Here is a 20,878-nt window from a genome sequence, read left to right as displayed (position 1 = left end):
TTCCACTGAAGACAATTAGAGTCACACAGCACAGAAACAGACCCTTTGGCCCAACCTGCCCAAGGTCACCCAAGGCTGGAATCGAACCTGGGACCGTGGTGCTGTGAGGTAGCAGTGCTAACCACTGAGCCATCGTGCCGCCCTAGGCTGTCAAAAATGCATGAGGACCTTGCGGGATCTGATTGGTTGTTACTATGTGATCATGCTCAATTTCTAACTCTAAACAATGTACATAAGTTCTATCCAAACTCTGAAAGTCGGCAGATTATTTTGGCACTCTAGGAGTACTTATCGGTGGCCCAGAGGTTAGCACTGCTGCCTCACAGCACCAGGGTCCCAGGTTCGATTCCAGCCTTGGGGGGCTGGCTGTGTGGAGTTTGCACATTCGCCCCATGTCTGCGTGGGTTTCCTCCCACAATCCAAAGATGTGCAGATGTGGTGAATTGGCCATGCTAAACTTCCCATAATGTTAGGTGCATTAGTCAGAGGGAGATGGGTCTGGGTGGGCTACTCTTCAGAGGATCGGTGTGGACTGGTTGGGCCAAAGGGCCGGTTTCCACATTGTTGGGAATCTAATCTAATCTCATCCTTCTGGGCTGATCAGAGTCTACCGTCCAGGCCATATCAAAGAATAAACTATTGCTTGTATGATTGACAGTCACTTCCAGGTGTGTTTATTGACCAATCCCAGAAATCCGAAGATCCAGACAGCAGTCCAGATCAGAACAACCGGATAGGAAATGGTTAATGTCCCCAGGATGTGGGGAGCAAAATAAGACACCAAGGCGTTAACACCAACACCAGGGAAAAACTGAACATACAGATGTGACAAACATTCGTAGCAAGCCAGAATCACAGATGTACAGCACAGAAACAGTCCCTTCAGTCCATGCTGACCAGATATCCTAAATCAATCTCGTCCCATTTGCCAGCACTTGGCCCATGTCCCTCTAAATGTTTCCCAACATATACCCATCCAGATACCTTTTAAAAGGTTGTAATTGTACCAGCAGCCACCTCTTCCTCTGGCAGCTCATTCTTTACACACACCACCCTCTGTGTATAGGAGTTGCCCTTTAGGTTTCTTTTAAATCTCACCCTAAACCTATGAGCAATCCCAGATCAAAGATCTTGTCTATTTACCCTCGCCATGCCCCACATGACTTTATACAAGGTTGTAGGGTCACCCCTGTGGGATATGGTTAAAGCAGTGTTAGTATGCACATTTTAGTATAGCTAAAATGTGCATACATGAAATGTGCCTGCAAACAATGGCAGATGGTACAGATCAAACAGATAAGATGCTGTGAGGGGAGGGGGTGTAGGTTAAGCTAGACATGCTCGTACAAACAGTTATAAGCATCTGTTTGCTGCTTCTGCAAAAACAAAAAAAAACACAATCAAGGAGGTCAGAAGGCTCAGTGTCGGCGAAAAATGGGAGGAAATGTTGCTTTCGCAAACAAGGAAGCAGCTGGCAGTGAAAGAGGATATACGCTAACACGTTGTTCACGCACAAGGCTGAATAAGGCAAGAAATAGACAAGAGTAATGGACGCCACCGGGAAAGAATGGAGGGACAAACGGATCTTTTGAGGATCAGCTTGGAACATCGGGAGGGGGTGGAGGAGGAATGTGAATGAGGGAAAGAAGCTGAATGTGCTGGAGCAAGGTGGAGGAAGGACAGAGGATGCAAAACCGGCTTGAAGCTGCAATGAGGAATATTGCACGTGCTGTACTTGTACCTGTTGCAGTTACTGGTGGGAATCGGTTGCATTTTAAACATCAAAACAGAAAAGATATCCAACCCTCCCCCTTCCCAATCTCTATCCTTCAGTCCCTCTGCACCCGGGTAACTAAGACACATACCTGAGTTTGCGGAGTCTGCTCCCTCCCTGCATTCACTCCAGTTGCTCCAAGTGACCAATTTCCCCTCCTCCCATCTCTGTCTCCCTCCCAGGATGAAGAGTCGGCCAGAGGGCGGGAGATTCACTTTGAAACTGACAGGGCCACTTCCGCCTTGTGACGTCACAAAGGAACGAGGGACGGGGCGACGAAAAGTGACGGTTTAGGGGGCGGGGCATGGCCTATGGCGGGACGCTGCACTGCGCATGCAGCACACGGGGAGGAGGACACACTTTCCAAAAAAACCGCTCCCTTCAGAGAATCCCCACAGTGTGGAAGCAGGCCACTCGGCCTCACCGACCCTCCCAAGGGTCACCCACCCACACCCATTCCCCTGCATTTATCCCTGAGTCATGCACCTTACCTGCATATTATGCCTAATTTAGCATGGCCAATCCACCCTCACCTGTACATCCCTGGGCACTATGGGTAATTTAGCACAGCCAATCCAATCTAACCTGCACATCCCTGGGCACTATGGGTAATTTAGCACGGCTAATCCACCCTAACCTGCACATCCTTAGGCACTATGGGTAATTTAGCATAGCCAATCCACCCTAATTCAGCATGGCCAATCCACTTTTGATTAGAGTGGTGCTGGAAAAGCTCAGCAATTCAGGCAGCATCCGAGGAGCAGGAAAATCTTCCTTTCGGGCAAAAGCCCTTCATGAGGAATAGAGGCAGAGTGTCTGCAGGGTTCAGATCCGAACTCTGCTGGTTTAAAGGTGGTCCGGAGTCTGTGTCGGATGAGTTGATTACAGAGGCAGGCACCAAGGAAACAAACGTGGCTGTGGTCGCGAGTCTGTTTGAGGACATGGTCAAAGAGCCTCAGGGCAGAGGAAACGTGTTGGGAGTTGCAATGGGAGAGGGATTCCTTGAGATTCTTGTAGAGAGAGGAGGAAAACTTCTTCAAGGCAGGCATCCTTGCAAGAGTATTCATTGTAGGGTTAAAATCAACTACGTAAAAACAAGGACTGCAGATACTAGAAACCAGATTCTAGAATCACAACTCCAGGTTGTAGTCCAACAGGCTTCTTTGGAAGCAGTAACTGTTTGAGTGCTGCCTCTTCATCAGGTGGTTGTGGAGGATAAGATCCTAAGACACAATTTAGAGCAAAACAGTCCAGTGTCCTGCCACTGAAATGGTATATTGAATAAAGCTGGATTGTTCAGTCTTCCACCTTTTCAAATAGGTTGTAAGTCTCATTACAATGTAAATCCCAGAACATCTTGTTGTCACCTTCTCAAGATAACAAGGTTTTACAGCAAAAGCTCAAGCCATGATTAAATGGCAGAGTGGACTCGATGGGCTGAATGGCCTTACTTCTGCTCCTATGTCTTATCTCAGCTCAGACAATGCATTAAAGGTGTGAGGTCAGAGTCTGCCTGTATCCCAATCTGGAGTCAGACTGGTTATGTTTCCAAAGTCGAATTTACAAACTATTACATGTATTGACTGCCTGCAGATTTTTCCTTTAAAAATGCACATAGAATGTATCTGCAAATATACATCTCTCCCCCCCTCCCCCCCCCCCACACACAGACACAAACACACACACGCACAAGTTTGTTTGTACCTGCAGAATTATGTCTTACTTTGCTCAAAAACTGCATGAATCCATGTAAGATTCTGTAAGTCAGTTTAACCATTGTGGCACAGAGTCTCACACAGGGGAGCTCACACCTTCAATACATTATCTGGGCTGACGCGACACCAATTGGTAAAGTTCACTTGAGGATTTCACTATTTTAAAAGGTTTTGTGATTTACATTTGAAAGAACTGAAACTATCATGGTCATTCGAACAGATGAGAGACTGAAACAATCCGGGTCTTTTTCAATATATAATTTCAGTTACATCACACTATAAACTGTTGCAATAAATTCTGTGTCTTACAATCTTATATTCCACAATCCCCTGATGAAGGAGCTGCACTCCGAAAGCTACTGCTTCCAATTCAACTTGTTGGACAGAATTCCTCAATTAGGGCACCATAAGAATCCTGGGAGACTGCTATTTCCTGTTTACTTCATAATGAACAAACATTAAGCACGATCGCCTATTTATTTCTCATTTTGTTTCATTTTTCTTGTTTAATTCCCTGCGATGATGTGGGAGAATTATCAGATTTGGGTCAGCCATTTGGTCACATATTAAAGCCTGGAAACCATTTTGAATCTCGGCTTAGTGCCTGCTTGCTTAAGGTTGTGTTTCCCAGGCTCAGCGGAGACGGTTGGCCTTGTAGCTGTAATGCTTCCTGATAAACAAATTCTTCCCTGACATGGGGCTTTAATTCCATCCCTCACAGTTGGCGAGTCAGGCAGGAGATACCCTGGTCCTGCCAGGTCACCGGCCGATATCCTTTGACAGATGAAATATAGAGGGTGATTGCTGCTTTTGTTGTGTCCAAAATAAAGAGGAAAGCTGGCCAGGGACAAAAGTGCTGTTAGAAATGTTGATACAATTCTCCCTACTCAGCCACAAGATACCAGTGAGAGAACCCAACAGGGTCCTAGCGTCTGGACGTAATACTGCTGAGAGCACTTGTGCTTTACAAAGTTAGTAATAATGAATTTGCTTACTCCAGGGTTACGAGAGGTGAAACCCTATTTGAATGAATTTGGCATACAGGACACATTGGGCAACTATTAAAGACTCTGTTGTATTTCCCTGGGTTATGGACTCATGCAGAGACACAAACAACTTGTATTGAAAAGTGTTCGATTTGCAAATGGAACAAAGGAGAGGTATTTCGAGTTTGCACACTTGGTTAAGCAGCAATGTGTCACAGCCAGGATTTATGAGGCTCAACTCCCTAACTTGGGTTGCTCTGGAATGTGAGTGCCTCATTATTCCTTCCTTCCTTCCAAGGCTAAAGAAAAGCTGACAAACTGAGATATGAAGCAAGTTGGAAAATGTTACAGAGAGACACACACAGGCAGAAGTTTGCAGGAAAGTTAACACTTCATAATCTGGTTTCAATGCACATTAGCCTGGGTATGGTACTGATATCACAGGGGTCTCAAAAAGGGTACTCCCTCAATACTCAAACCAAAACATGGGTGCCTCCTGCTGGACTGGTTTGTGTTCATTCTTTGCTGCTGCATATTTCAGTTGATGATGTACATTATTGTTAACACTCACAAACCTGGTGGCACCCAGATTTTCGGAAAGCAGCTAGGAAAAGATCTGAAGCGTGTTTAATTTGTAAACAAACAAGGTGCATATTCGAAGAGGGATGCCCTGTGTTTGTTAACCACCTCGTGGCTTGGTCGGCCTTTTTAAATTGTCTACAACTTGCTTATATAGTATCACCTTGCGTACATTGTTATGAATATTGTCTAATAAGAATCAAATCAAAACCATCCCAATGACTGAAACAGCTGACACTGGATTGTTGGACAAGTGGGAAATATTTGCAGTTAACCAAAGCACTTCAAAGTTTACAGTCACGGGTACGTCAAGGTGAAGAATTAGGACCGGATCATATTGGAGCCTGCTTCCTCGGGCAGAGAGTTCTGCAGATACACTACTCTCTGGGAAAAGCAGCAGCCCTCACTCCTCCTCCTCATCTCTGTCCTAAACCTACTCCCCCAAAGCTTGGGGCCTAGTCTCAGCCACCAGCAGAAGTGACTGGATAGGGTAGTGCTTCATCCTCTCAGTGCAATGAATTCCCACTTTCCACCAAAATCCCGGATGTACTCACTTAGTTGCTTGCTGTCTCACAAATGAAAGATTTCATTCTAACTTCTTCCGGTCCCAGGAAGGGCAAAGCATCTTTGAAAGCTGCTCTGAAAGCCCTGTCTTCACAACCACACTTCTGCTTTCACCGAAGACAGTTGGAGTCATACACCACACAAACAGATCCTTCAGCCCAACTCGTGTATGCCAACCATATATCCGGAATCAATCTATTCCATTTGCCAGCATGTGGCCCATATTCCTCAAATCCCTTACTGTTCTTGTACCCATCCAGATGCAGAGGGATATGGGCCAAATGCTAGCAAATGGGACAAGATGAATTTTGGATATCTGGTCGGCATGGACGAGTTGTACCAAATGGGCTGTTCCCGTGCTGTATGACTCTAATCTTCTTCGGTGAAAGCAGAGGTGTGATTGTAAAGGCTGAAGTTTCAGAGCAGCTTTCAGAGATGTTTTGCCCTTAATGGGAGCAGAAGTTACAATGAAATCTTGCATTGGTGAGACAGCAACTGAGTGAGTAAGTTAAGTACATCCGGGATTTTGATGGAAGGTGGGAATTTGTTGCATTGTGGGGATGAAGCCCTACCCTATCGAGTCATTTCTGTTACTGGGGAGACCAGGCCTCAAGATTAGGAGAAGCAGATTTAGGACCGAGATGAGGAGGAATTGCTTTTCCCAGAGAGTAGTGAATCTATGGAATTATCTGACCATGGAAGCAGTACAGGCATTTTCACGAAGAGAGACCTTGGAGTGCAGATTCATAGCTCCTTGAAAGTGGAGTCACAGGTCGATAGGATAGTGAAGATGGCGTTTGGTATGCTTTCTTTTATTGGTCAGAGTATTGAGTACAGGAGTCGAGAGGTCATGTTGTGACTGTACAGGACATTGGTTAGGCCACTGTTGGAATATTGCGTGCAATTCTGGTCTCCTTCATATCGGAAAGATGTTGTGAAACTTGAAAGGGTTCAGAAAAGATGTACAAGGATGTTGCCAGGGTTGGAGGATCTGAGCTACAGGGAGAGACTGAACAGGCTGGGACTGTTTTCCCTGGAGCGTCAGAGGCTGAAGGGTGACCGTATTGAGGTTTATAAAATCAGAAGGGGCATGGATAGGATAAATAGACAAAATCTTTTCCCTGGGGGTGGGGGAGTCCAGAACTAGAGGGCATAGGTTTAGGGTGAGAAGGAAAGATATGAAAGAGACCAAAGGGGCAACTTTTTCACACACAGGCTGGTGTGTGTATGGAATGACCTGCCAGAGGAAGTTGTGGAGACTGGTGCAATTGCAACATTTAAGAGGCATTCGGATGGGTATATGAATAGGAAGGGTTTGGAGAGATATTGTTTGGGTGCTGGCAGGTGGGACAAGATTGGGTTGGGATATCTGGTCGGCATGGGACGGGTTGGACCAAAGGGTCTGTTTCCATGCTGTACATCGCTATGACTCTAAACTCAATACACAGTTGAATGGGTATTTGCAATGATAGGAGAATGAAGGGTATTTGGAACAATGCAGGGAGGAGGAGCTGAGTTGATGGATAGATCAGCCATGATTTTAATGAATGGTGGAGCAGGCTGGATGGGCCAAATGGCCAACTCCTGCTTCTATTACTATGAAACTATAACCCTGCATTTCCCATGGCTAACCCACCTAACCTATACGTCCCTGGACATTCTGGGCAATTTAGCATGGCCAATCCAAATCAAGGCCAGGGAGCAGTATAGTGATGTGGAAAATGAACATCAGAGAGTGATAGAAAGGGACAAGGGGAGTAAATATACCAGCAATCAAACTGGATTTTAAAGGTCACAAAAATTGAAACTAAAAATAGTGGGTCTGAATGTGTGCTGCATTGTAACAAATATGAATGAGTTGACTGCACACATTGAAGAGAATAATTATGATCCGAGACTCCTTACAGAGACATGGCTTCAGGATGGCAAGGATTGGATCCTGAATATCAAGGGCATAGTCAGATGGGAAGCTAGGTAAAGGTAGAGGGTTGGCACTGCTAATCAAAGCACTGATCACAGGGTAGTCTGGTGTCACCTCGGATTTCAGGTCCTGATTTCTCTGTCCTCTGTTGATCTCCCTGTTCCCTATTACCCCTTCTGGAACAATAAAACATTCAGTAATCATGCCCCAACCCACAATCTCCCAGCCTGTCAACCATCCAGGCACAGAGTTTAGTCATAACAGGGAATTAAACAAGAAAAATGAAACAAAATTAGAAATAAATAGGTGCTTATGCTTAATGTTTGTTCATTCAGAAGTAAATCAGAAATAGGGCTCTCCCAGGATTCTCATGGTGCCCTACTTGGGGAATTTTGTCTCCCTTCCATCTAACTATTAGCACCCAGCTATGATTTACAACAATATTTACAACAGAAGTAAGGCACCTGTTCTCAAATAGGCAGAGATATACTGATGTAGATTTTTGTTTCTCTTTCGTGCAAACACACGCACACGTCCATGGGGGTGAATTTGTATGTGCAGGTTCGGGGGGATTGGCTTTGCCAAATTACCCATAGTGCCCAGGCACGTGCAGGTTAGGGTGGATTGGCCATGCTGAATTATTTAGTGCCCAGAGATGTGCAGGTTAGACGGGGTAAATGGAGAGCAACAGGTGTAGGGTAATGGGTGTGGGTGGGTTAACCTTCAGAGGGTCAGTATGGTGTCTTTAGGCCCTGTGGCCTGCTTCCACACTGTGAGGGTTCTCTGAAGGGAAGGGGTTTTGCAAACTGTGACTCGCCTCTTGATATGTTGATGTCACAGCAGGGAAGTGGCCCTGTCCGTGAGTGAATCTCACTCTGTCTGGGCAACTCTTCATCCTGGGAGGGAGACAGAGATGGGGGGAGGGGAAATCTATTCACTTATAGCAACTGGAGTGAATGCAGGGAGGGAGGAGACTCCACAAACTCAGGTATGTGTCTTAGTTACCCGGGTGAGGAGGGACAGAGGGATCGACGTTGGGAAGGCGGGAGGAGTAGATAGCTTTTCTGTTTTGATGTTTAAAATGCACCCGATTCCCACCAGTAACTGCAACAGGTACAAGTACAGCACATGCAATATTCCTCATTGCAGCTTCTAACCGGTTTTGCATCCTCTGTTCTTCCTCCACCTTGCTCCAGCACATTCAGCTTCTTTCCTTCATTCCCATTCCCCCCGCCCTGATGTTCCAAGCTGACCCGCAAAAGATCCGTTTGTCCCTCCATTCTTTCCCGGTTGTCTTTTGTGGGTTTTGAAAACTTTCCCAGTCCTCTGAGGATTGGAGTTGGGAGGTTACGTTGTGCACTCTCCAGGACATTTGTTTGGCTACTTTTGGAGTATTGTGTGCAGTTCTGGTCTCTCTGCTAGAGGAAGGATGTTGTGAAACCTGAAAGGATTCAGATAAGATTGACAAGGACGTTGTCAGGGTTTGAGCTGAACAGGGTGGAGCTGTTTTCTGTTGAGTTTTCAAAGGCTGAGGGTGACCCTACAACCGTTTATAAAATCATGAGAGGCATGGATAGGGGAAATAGAAAAGGTCTTTTCCCTGGATGGGTCATAGGTTCAGGGTGAGGGTGAGATTTAAGAGGAACCTAAGGGGCAACTCCTATATTCAGAGGGTGCTGTATGTAAGGAATGAGCTGCCAGAGGAAATGGTGATGGCAGGTACAATTACAGCACTTAAAAGGCATCTGGATGGGTATCTGAATAGGAAGGGTTTAGAGGACATAGGCCAAGTGCTGACAAATGGGACTGGATTAATTTAGAATACCTGGCTGGTACTGATGAGTTGGACCAAAGGGTCTGTTTCTGTGCTGTACATCTCTATGACTCTAGCTTTCCACTAACATTTGCCACGTCAATAGGTCCACTTTCTCTCTAATGTCGGTGTTAATGGCTTGACATCTCATTTTGCTCCCACCTTCCTGGGGACGTTAACCATTTCGTGTCTGGTTCTTCCTCAAGAAGCTGCATTCCCAATTCACCCTGAATTGACACATTTTATTTGCTTCCCAAAATCAGACCTGCTCACTCTCAGCGGTATCCCAGTGTTGTGAAAGATATTAACTTTCAGGTGGAATTATCCAAAATGCAGAGAGATGTCAGTCTTGATGTTTTTGCTTTTTCTGCCCCTGTAAAATTTACAATTTCTAACAATACTAGCTCCTCATTCACTGCTCCATCTGATACACGACATTGGAAACTCAGTACAGGAGGCTGCAAAAAATGAGCAGCTTTAAAACAAAAACCTCTTGGAGCTCAAAACTTTCAATGAGAGCCTGAGTCTTGCAGTAAGTAAGTTCAGGTAACCTTTATTGTGACCCAACTTTGTTACAGCTTCAGATTCCACCCCCGCACCCCCCTCACCAAAAAGACGTAGAAAAAGTTGCTGTTTTTTTTAAATAAGCGCTCACACGGCCACCCCCCTCCGCCTCTCTTCCTCTACTATTGGTCAGCACCGAGTTGTCCCTTTGTAATTGGTTCCTTGCTACAGCCGTAACCTATAGGAAATACTGCCTCACTCACCAATTTCAACCCATACCTTGATTCCAACTAAATTTCTCTCCACCTGGTGCCTCCGCAGGTGGGAGGAGCAGGTGAAGCCTTTCCAGCACTCGGGGCAGCTGAACGGCCTTTCCTCTGTGTGGACCCGCTGGTGGGTCAGCAAGTTGGAGGCCTGGGTAAATCTCTTCCCATACTCAGGACAGCTGAAGGGCCTCTGCCCCATGTGGACCACTGGTGGGTCAGGAGGTGGGAGGCCCGGACAAAGGCCTTCCTGCACTCGGGGCAGCTGAAGGGCCTTTGCCCAGTGTGGAGCCGCTGGTGCCTGAGCAGGTTCGAGGAATTCCTGAAGGCTTCCCAAACTCGGGGCAGTTGGGAAGAGTGTCAATTCAGGGTGAACCTGCAATGCAGCTTCTTGAAGAAGACCCAGACACAAAATGGTTAACGTCCCCGGGAAGCGGGGGAGCAAAGTGAGACATCAAGGTATTAACATAGACACCAGAGAGAAACTGAATGTAAAGATGTGGCAAATGTTTGTGGAAAGCCAGAGTCACAGATATACAGCATAGAAACAGACACTTGGATCAAACTCTGGTGCTGACCAGATATCCGAAATTAATCTAGTCCCATTTGCCAGCACTTGGCCCATATCACTCTGAGCCCTGCTCCGGATGGCGGCCGTCTGGTCCACAGAGCACCTGCGCAGTTTGCAAAACATCTTCCCTTCCGAGAAGCTCCATCGTGTGGAAGCAGGCCACTCTGCCCAGGGAGTCCACACCGACCCTCCGAAGGGTAACCCACCCACACCCATTCCCCAACCGCTCTGCATTTAACCCTTACTAATGCACCTAACCTGCACATCCTATGGCTAATCCACCCTAACCTAGACAGATGCCAGCCAGACATCCTAAATTAACGTAGTTCCATTTACCAGCATTTGGCCCATATCCCTCTAAACCCTTGCTATTCATATCGGCAGATGCCTTTTATATTGTGTCATTATGCCAGCCTCCACGACTTCCTCTGGCAGCAGGTTCCATACATCCACCACCCTCTGCGTGAAAAAGTTTCTACTCACTTCCCATTTCCCCATTCCGATGTTCTTCTAGTTCTGGACTCCCTTATCCTGGGGAAAAGACCTTGCACTGATCCATGCCCCTTATATATTTTTATAAGGTCACCCCTCAACCTCTGATGCTCCAGGGAAAATATCCCTGGCCGATCAGCCTCTCCCTGAACATCAAAACGTTCCAACTTTACCAACAAGCCTTATAAAAGTTTTCCCACCCCTTTCAAAGTTTCACAACATCTTTCCTATTGCAGGGAGACCAGAACTGAATGCAGTATTCCAAAAGTGGCCTAACCACATGTCCTGCACAACAGCAACAGGACTTCCCAAATCCTGTACTCAATGCTCTGACCAATAAAGGAAAACATACCAAGGTCTCTTTGTTCTGCAACACTCCCCTTAACTGTGTAAGTCTTGCCTGGATTGCTTGACCAAAATGCAAACCTCACATTTCTCTAAATTAAACTCCACCTGCCACTCTTTGGCCGATCAGCCCATCCGATCAGTTCTGATTTATCGCTTTTTACTCCCTTATTCCAGAGAAACTGAAAATCTCCATCCCACACACTCTCCCTCCATTCTCAGTTTGCTGAACCTAATCCCTGCTGTACCTCATCCTGAAGGGTCTGGTTCATGTTGATTAACAGGCCTACACTCACCGGGGGGGGGGGGGGGGGGGGGGAATCTAATTGAAACATACATAATACTTAACGACCTGGACATTGGAAAGATGTTTCAATTGGTAAGAGAGACTAGGACCAGAGGACCTTTTGGAATGGAGAAAAGAAAAAACTTCAGCCAGAGAATGGTGAATCTATGGAATTCCTTGACACAGAAGCTGTGGAGGCCAGGTCACTGAGGATATTTAAAACTGAAATAGATAGGTTCTTGAGTTTCAAGGGGATCGAGAGGTATTGGGAGAAAGCAGGTGAATGGGGTTGACAAACTGATCAGCCACAATTGAATGGTATGAGCAGACCTGATGTGGTGAATGACCAAATGTCTGCTCCTGTCCTATAGTCCCTTACTGTCCTGGACATAGAGAGAGAGTTGGGAGCAGGAGTAGGTCAGTTGGTCTTTCGAGCCTGCACCAGCTTTGAACAGATCATAACTAGATAATAATCTACCTACTTCTAGGTGGATAGGCTGGGATGTTTTCAATGGAACACAGGAGGTTGAGATGCAACATTATAGAGAATTATAAAATCATAGATGAGGTGAATGGCAGGTGTCGTTTCAAGATTAGGAGCAAATTTTTAAGGTGCGAGGAGAAAGATTTTAAGATAGATATGAGGAGCACCTTTTTCCTTTGAGAGAGTGGTTTGTGTGTGGAATGAATGTCCAGAGGAAATGGTGGATGCAGGTACAGTAACAACGTTTATAAGATGTTTGGATAAGGACATGAATAGGAAAGGTTCGGAGGGATATGGGCCAAACACAGGCAGGTGGAACGAGTTTAGTTTGTGAACATAGTCAGCACGGACTAGTTGGGCTGAAGGGTCTATTTCTGTGCTGTCTGACTCTGTAACTGTTCTATACTGGTCTTGAAACCATTTTCTTGCCTTCCCCCAGAAACATCCACCTCTTTGTTGTTCAAAAATCAGAGGAGTTCACCCTTGAATATATTTAATGACACCCCACCCCCCACTCCCCCGAACAGCAGGAAGGCATCCCCACTTCTGAACTCAATTCCTCTTGCTAATATAACACTTGCCTTGCTGATTGCTTGCTGCACCTGTCTCACAACAGGCAGTGACTGGTGTCGGAGGACGCTGAGGCCCCTTTCTACATCCACACGGCATTCCCGATGAAGGGCTCGGGCCTGAAACGTCGACTCTTCTGCTGCTTGGAAGCTGCCACACTTTTTGACTCTGATCTTCAACACCTGCAGTCCTCACTTTCCCCACATCCCAATATATCACCATTTAAACAATGCACTTCCTTTCTGCTGTTTTTCCCCCCCACAGCAAAGGCTATAACTTCACACTGTGGGACTGTTTTTGCCAATTGAGACACTGATCTGGATCAACATTTCCTGAGTCTGCTCCTCCCTGGATTTACATCCAGTTGCTGCGAGTCAACAACCGAAGCCCACAATGAAATAAAGAAATAGAAAAGAGAGTGCCGTACTCACAATGTTAAACAGAGGAAGGAAGTTGTAGTCTGGAGTAAAGCTCAATCTTCTTTCAGAGAGAGAGGTGCAGCAGCTTCAGAAGCTCATGGGACAACTTCCGCATTCAGACAATAGTGGATGTTCTCATTGGCAGGAGGACTACCCTACTTCCGGTCCTCCAAGGCTCCCCATTAGCTTCTAAAGAAGGTCGCGCCCCGTTGCAGCGGACAGCTAGGAGCATGCGCCGTTCTTGCTGACACCGAGGAGCATGCGCTGTACATTCTGTGGCAATGCTGCGATCACTGACAAATTCAAGTGTCCAAATGCCAATAGGAGAAAAAGAAACGGTAGAGCCAATATTTATTTATTTAGGACTCGACATAACCAAACATGCTCCTCACTATTTTTGCTACTCACCTTTCCGACACCCTTCCTGATTTTACAAATCTCAATAAGGTCACCCCTCAACCTCCTCCACTCGAGTGAATAAAGTCTCAGCTTCTCCTTATAACTCAAATCCTTCAGTCCTGACAACATCCTGGTACATCTTTACCGAACCTTCTCTAATAGTATTCTTTCTATAACAGGGCGACCAGAACTGTACTCTGTTCTAAAAGTGACCTCACCAACATCCTGTATAATTTCAAAATGATGTCCCAACTCCAAGATTCAACTGTGTGGGCGGCACGGTGGCACAGTGGTTAGCACTGCTGCCTCACAGCGCCAGAGACCCGGGTTCAATTCACACCTCAGGCGACTGACTGTGTGGAGTTTGCACGTTCTCCCCGTGTCTGCGTTGGTTTCCTCCGGGTGCTCTGGTTTCCTCCCACAGTCCAAAGATTTGCAGGTCAGGTGAATTGGCCATGCTAAATTGCCCGTAGTGTTAGGTAAGGGGTAAATGTAGGGGAATGGGTGGGTTGCACTTCGGCGGGGCGGTGTGGACTTGTTGGGCCGAAGGGCCTATTTCCACATTGTGAGTAATCGAATGAAGGTGTGAACAATGAAGGCAAGTGGGCTAATCAACTCTTAACAACTCTGTCTACCAGTGATGCAACCTTCAAAGAACTATGTACCTGAACCACACCATGTCTCTCTTCTACAACATCACCCAGGGCCCCGCCAGTAACTGCTCCAAGTCCTCCCCTTTTTATTAAAGCAAAGTGCAATGCCTCACTTTTATCTATACTCTCTCGTGTACACGCTCTCTCTCGGACACAGACACACACCACCCAACACGCACACAGGCTTATACTCCATCACACTCATACATTACCAGTTTTTGTTTTAAAGCTGCTCATTTCTGAGGGAAATCCAAGATGGTGGCAACGAGCAAGTCTGAGTCTACAGTGCTCCTCCCAAGATTTGGGTAAAGTGGGTCACCCACCCCCACCACACTCACCAAATCATTGATAATAGTTGTTTAATTTAATTAGTTGTTTAATATTAAACTTAAACAATCTAATCTTTAGTTAAAATGACTAAAGGGAAGGGAGCCCGCAGCTCACAACAAGCAGGACCCCCTCCGCCACTCTCTCCAGCTCCAGCAGAGGCGTCCACAGCCGCCCCGGGGGACTTACCTACAGGGGCAAGACTTGTGGAGATGATCTCCAAGCTGGACGCGAAGATCGACGCGTTTAGCGAGGATTCCCGAAGTCGATGGGACTCACTCTCGGCCACACTGCAAAAGCACGACCAAGACATTAAAGAAATCGAGCGCCGAGTTGGAGGGGCAGAGCTAAAGGTCGTCAAAAAAATATTCGTTTGCTGGGCCTTCCCGAACGGGAAGAAGGAGGCCAGCTTACAGTATTCCTGAAGCAGTGGCTGCCACAGCTTTTAAATCTGGAAGCTGGATCAGGCCAGGCAAGGGTGGAAAAGACCCCCAAGCTATGATCTATAAAGGATCCAAGATCATGTTATTCCAGGACTTTTCCCCGGCTCTGGTTCGAAAGAGGAAGGCATTCGACGAGGCGAAGAAGCGTTTAAGGGACTTAAATATTCAGTACACCTTACGCTACCCAGCGACGTTACACTTTAACCATGAACAATCCGTATATAACTTTGGATCGCCAGAAAAGGCTAAGGAATTCTTAGACTCTCTTAGATAAACTGTAAGGCATAATGCATGTTGGTTTGCCTTTCACCCCACTTTGGTTTGTATCCCCCCTTTTTTTTCCTCTTACTTTACTTTACTGTTTAATATTATCATGCGGGGTAGGGAGAGGGATTTGATTTTCTCCCCCACCCCTTGGGGTTGTTTTATTATTTTATGTATATATGAGGGGGGTGTGTGTGTGTGTGTGTGTGTGTGTGTGTGTGTGTGTGTATGTGTATATATATATATATATATATATATATAAGCTGGGGTATATATTAAAAAAAAAGCTGGGGGGTTTGGTTGGTGTTGGTGGGGAGAGGTGGCTACCTTATTCAAATTTACCTCTGTCTCTAGGAGCGAGGTTGCTTTCCCTTGTTATTTTGTATTATATTTAATTATTATTTGTTGAGGTGGTAATTTTATAGTTATATATTTATATATGGTATTAACATTACCAAATATATCCAGGTGTTGGTGTGGGGGGGGGGGAATAGTGTGCTCACTGTTAACTCTAGCTTTGTATTATATTTGAATTCTCATTTTATTGAGGAGCGTCTGGGTCAAGGGTGGGGCATTGGTTGGGAGAGGATATGATGGACTTTTGGCGAGGAAGTGACACCCTCTGGGAACAAGGGGAAAATCTCCACTTAGATACGTTTTTTTTAGAAATGGTTTTTTATTGTATTGTTGTGGGCGTATTAGAGAGGCGTTATTTTTGTAAATTTTATATGCTCTACGCTCGGGATGTTCTGGATTGGGTTCCCCCTCCCGAGGGATCTCGGATTGGCCCAGATGATTATGGTTGATCAGTCGGTTAAGTGGTGCATCTGGAATGTCAAGGGGAGTAATTCGCCAGTCAAAAGGAAGAAAATATTATCAAATCTTCAGAAGGAAAGAGTTGATATAGCTCTCCTACAGGAGACACACCTGTCGGATAAAGAACACTTGAAATTACGACAGGGTGGATTTGATCAGGCCTTTTTTTCTTCTTTTAGCTCAAAAAGCAGGGGAGTTGTTATTCTTGTCCGAAAGAATTTCCCTTTCAAAATCCTAAAGCAGATAAAAGACGAAGCTGGACGATATATTTTGATAAAAGCCCTCATAAATGGAGAGGAATATGGGATTTTAAATTTGTACTGCCCTCCGGCACACCCCTTTAAATTTATAACGGAAGCCTTTTCAAAATTGATGGCTTTTGGTGCCTGTCATATAATTAAAGGGGGAGCCTTTAATTGTATTATGGATCCGGAAATAGATAGTATTCCCAAGAGTACTGCAGGAGTATCTCCCAGATCCAGACAATTGATGGATCCGAACAAAGAATTAGGATTAGTAGATGTATGGAGATGTCTTCATCCACAGGGCAGAGATTTTTCTTTTTACTCCAATCCACATAAATGTCATACCAGAATTGATATGTTTTTCGCCCCCTCAATTTTTAAAAATTCCATATCATCCTGTAAAATAGGTAGTATAGCAATTTCCGATCACGCCTGCTGTATATATGGAAACTAAGGCGAGGAACAATGGGACATCCCCTCGGCATTGGCGTATGGACCCCTTCCTAATGAAAGATAGTAAATTTGTAAAGTACTTCTCTCAAGAATTTAAAACTTTTTTAGAAATTAATTCAGGTACAGCTCGCAACCCATCAATGATGTGGGAGACCATCAAAGCTTACACGCGAGGTTTGATCATCTCCTATTCAGCGACCCAGAAGAAATTGAAGGGAGAACAACAGCGTCTGCTTGAAGCTCGCTTAAAAGCAGCTGAAACAGCATACACTGATAGACCTTCTATTATTAAATTGCAAAGGATTTCGGCTCTTAGGACAGCTCTAAACACTACGCTTACTCAAACGGCTAAGAGGGAAATATTATTTGCAAAACAAAAGGTTATATGAATATGGCGACAAACCGGGTCGATACTTAGCATTTCTCGCAAAGAAAAAAAAAGGCCCCTCAGACTATTATGTCTATCAAGGAAAGTACGGGTATTTTAACTCATGATCATAAAAAGATTAATGCGATCTTTCGAGAATTTTATTCCGAGTTATATAAATCGCAGGATTATGAAGATAGGACGAGGAGGATGCAGTCATGTTTTAAAAATTTGACCTTTCCAGGCCTAACTCCGGAACAAGTATCGGTCCTAAATGCTCCTCTTCCAGTCCAAGAAATACTTGGCGCAATTAGGCAAATTCAGAGTGGTAAGGCACTGGGCCCAGATGGTTTTCAAACTGAATTCTATAAAGAATTTACAGAAATATTGGCTGGTCCACTTATGGACATGTATAACTATGCATATAATCAGGGCTGTCTCCCGCCTTCGTTGAAAGAGTCAAATATCTCTCTTATCCTTAAAAAAAAAAGGAAAGGATCCAGAAGATTGTACATCATATAGACCATTATCCTTGCTAAATGTAGATTTTAAAATCCTTTCTAAAACGTTAGCACTGAGATTAGAAAGGGTACTGCCACATATTACAAAGGAGGATCAGACGGGGGGTTTATTAAGGGCCATAGATCATCCAATAATATTAGAAGGGTTTTGAATATGATTCAAGCCTGTCATCAGGGAAAGATACCAGGAGTAGTGGTTTCATTAGACGCGGAAAAGGCATTTGATAGGGTTGAATGGTCATATTTGTTTTACACATTGGAAAGGTTTGGCGTTGGTCAGGTGTTTACCAAATGGGTCTCAACATTGTATAGTGATCCCAAAGCAGTTGTGGTTACCAATGGATTAGGTTCGGATAGCTTCAGTGTGGGTAGGGGCTGCCGTCAGGGATATCCCCTCGCGCCATTGTTATTTACACTAATAATTGAATCACTAGCAGAAGCTATACGAGCTGATCCTAATATAACGGCCCCGAGGATTGGTACAGGTAAACATAAAATTACCCTTTATGCAGATGATGTTCTTCTATTCCTCAGTAATCCTCTGATGTCCGTACCTCGCCTAATCCAAGTTATTAATACATTTAGCGCATTCTCAGGCTACAAAATTAATTTTTCAAAATCGGACGCTATGCCAATGGGTGGCCTTGCTATGACACCCCACTTAGTGAACGGATCCCTTTTTCCCTTCCCTTGGTCCCTGGAGGGCTTCTTATATTTAGGCATTTTTATTACTCCAGTATTTGGTCAGTTGTATAAGGCTAATTTTGTGCATTTACTGGAAGGGATAAGGCAGGACCTCCAGCGATGGGGAGTCCTTCCAATTTCCTGGTTGGGTAGAATAGCACTAATCAAAATGAATGTCCTGCCCCGTCTCCTATATCCTATGAGAATGCTTCTGGTGATGCTGCCGAGGACGGCTCTATGTAAATTATATGGCTGGCTGGATTCATAGACGGCCCCTCATTAAGCTGAAGAAGCTACAGCTTCCACACACAAGGGGAGGATTGGACTTCCCAGACTTTAGGAAATATCAGTTAAGTTCCCTATTAAGTAACATAGCTGATTGATTGTGGATCAGACAAGACCCAATCTGGTTGGACATCGAGGCCTCTCAAGTAAAATACCCACTTATTAACCTTTTATTTTCAGACAAGAGGAAAATCATTACAGATCACTGTAAAAACCCTATAATACTAAACACAATTAAGGCTTGGAATATAATGCGGCAAAATGAGGGCAACTCACATAAAACATCCCCCTATGCACCGATAGTGGGAGCATGGGGATTCCAACCAGGGTTGACAGATGCCACTTTTAAACTCTGGAGATCCAGGGGTATCTCATGTTTAGGGGATCTATTTAAAGATGGGGTCCTGATGTCTTTTGAACAGCTGCGTCAGAAATTTGGATTACCTAATGGAGACCTCTTTCGATACTTTCAAATTCGAGATTATATACAGAAGAAGACTATGTTATTAGATAGTCTTTATAAATCAGATAGAGAATGTAGTGTCCTTCGACCAGTGGGGGTATCTTCCATCAGTACTATTTATCATTTACTACATGATGAAGTATCGGGAGATATGGATAATCTGTTTAAAACATGGGATCAGGATTTGGGACTAGAAATCTCTATAGAAACATGGAATGATATTTGGGAAAATGCTAGAAGAATTACTATTTGTAACAGAAACCAGGCTATCCAGCTGAAGAAACTTCATAGGGCCCATATAGCAACGGTTCGACTGGCAAAATTTAAGGCAAGAGCATCTCCAATGTGTCCTAAATGCAAAATAGAGGTGGGCACTCTTATACATTGCCTATGGACCTGTCATAAGATCCGTAGATATTGGACTAAAGTAGCAAGTACCCTGACAGAAATTTTAGGAACGGAAATTAAAGTGGACCCTGTATCTCTCCTTTTGGGCTTTTCGAACTTTCCCTCCCTGGACACGTACGGGAAGAGACTATTTTCTATTCTTTCTTTCTGTGCAAGGAAAAACTGGGTGGCTGAGGGCCCCCCTGGATGTTCAAATTGACACAGATTAATTATGGAATGTATTCCCCTTGACTTCCTCACAAATATAGTGCAGCGAAAGACCGAATTATTTTATAAAATATGGCAGCCCTTCTTGAGTTACATAAATACAGATATTTCGGCTATCCTAACAAGGGCTTTTATTTAATTGAGATTACAAACCTGGCTGGTCCGGGGCCCCTCGGGAGAGGAATCCCGCACGAATACGGGTTTTATTACATCTGATGTTAACACATTCCGAGCATGTAAGAGACTTAAATATACAATCTGGTTAGTTGTAGGTTAGATTAGTAGACAGTTGAGTTTTGCTTTTTTTCTGTTTCGGGTTTTTTATCTTTTCTTTCTTGTTAAACTTTGGCTATTGTATATTTGAGTTAATTGTATATCAATGTTTATATCTGAGAGTTTTGTTTATTTTTGTAAACTTGTAAAAACGTTAAATTTCTAATAAAAATATCGATATAAAAAAAGCTGCTCATTTCTTTCCGCCTCCTGCACTAAGTTTAGAACACAGAACAATACAACGCAGAACAGGCCCTTCGGCCCTTGATGTTGCGCCAACCTGTGAACTATTCTCAGCTCATTCCCTGACACTATCCCAATATCAACCATGCGCTTATCTAAGGATTGTTTAAATCTCCCTAATGTGGCCGAGTTGACTAACTTCGCAGGTAGGGCATTCCACGCCCTTCCCACTCTCTGCATAAAGAACTTGCCTCTGACACCTGTCTTTAATCTATCACCCCTCAATTTGTAGTTATGCCCCTAATACAAGCTGACTTCACCATTCTAGGAAAAATTCTTTCACTGTCTACCCTATCTAATACTCTGATCATCTTATATGTCTCTATCAAATCTCCCCTTAGCCGCCTTCTTTCCAATGAGAACAGACCAGAGTCTCTCAGCCTTTCCTCATAAGACCCTCCCTCCAGACCAGGCAACATCCTGGTAAATCTCCTCTGCACCTTTTCCAATGCTTCCCACATCCTTCCTGAAATATGGGGACCAGAACTATACACAATATTCCAAGTGTGGCTGCACCAGCATTTTGTATAGTTGCAGCATG

At 44.7% G+C, this 20,878-nt stretch overlaps 1 protein-coding gene across 1 annotated transcript in view; it reads right to left on the bottom strand.

Annotated features, from left to right (window-relative positions):
• LOC148144987 (uncharacterized) overlaps window positions 1-20,878 on the bottom strand; it is a 518,924-nt gene that overhangs the window by 110,096 nt on the left and 387,950 nt on the right. Inside the window, exon 4 of the mRNA XM_087975452.1 lies at window positions 13,299-13,579. The gene's annotated coding sequence lies outside the window, so the exon portion shown is untranslated. The remainder of the gene's footprint in view (window positions 1-13,298; window positions 13,580-20,878) is intronic.

This window comes from Chiloscyllium plagiosum, unplaced genomic scaffold (genome assembly GCF_037043375.1).
Source record: "Chiloscyllium plagiosum isolate Xiang-an unplaced genomic scaffold, Cpla_swu_hap1 HiC_scaffold_27, whole genome shotgun sequence".
Taxonomy (NCBI): domain Eukaryota; kingdom Metazoa; phylum Chordata; class Chondrichthyes; order Orectolobiformes; family Hemiscylliidae; genus Chiloscyllium; species Chiloscyllium plagiosum.
The sequence above is the reverse complement of the archived record's forward strand: the minus strand, read 5'-3'. Positions and strand labels throughout refer to the sequence as shown.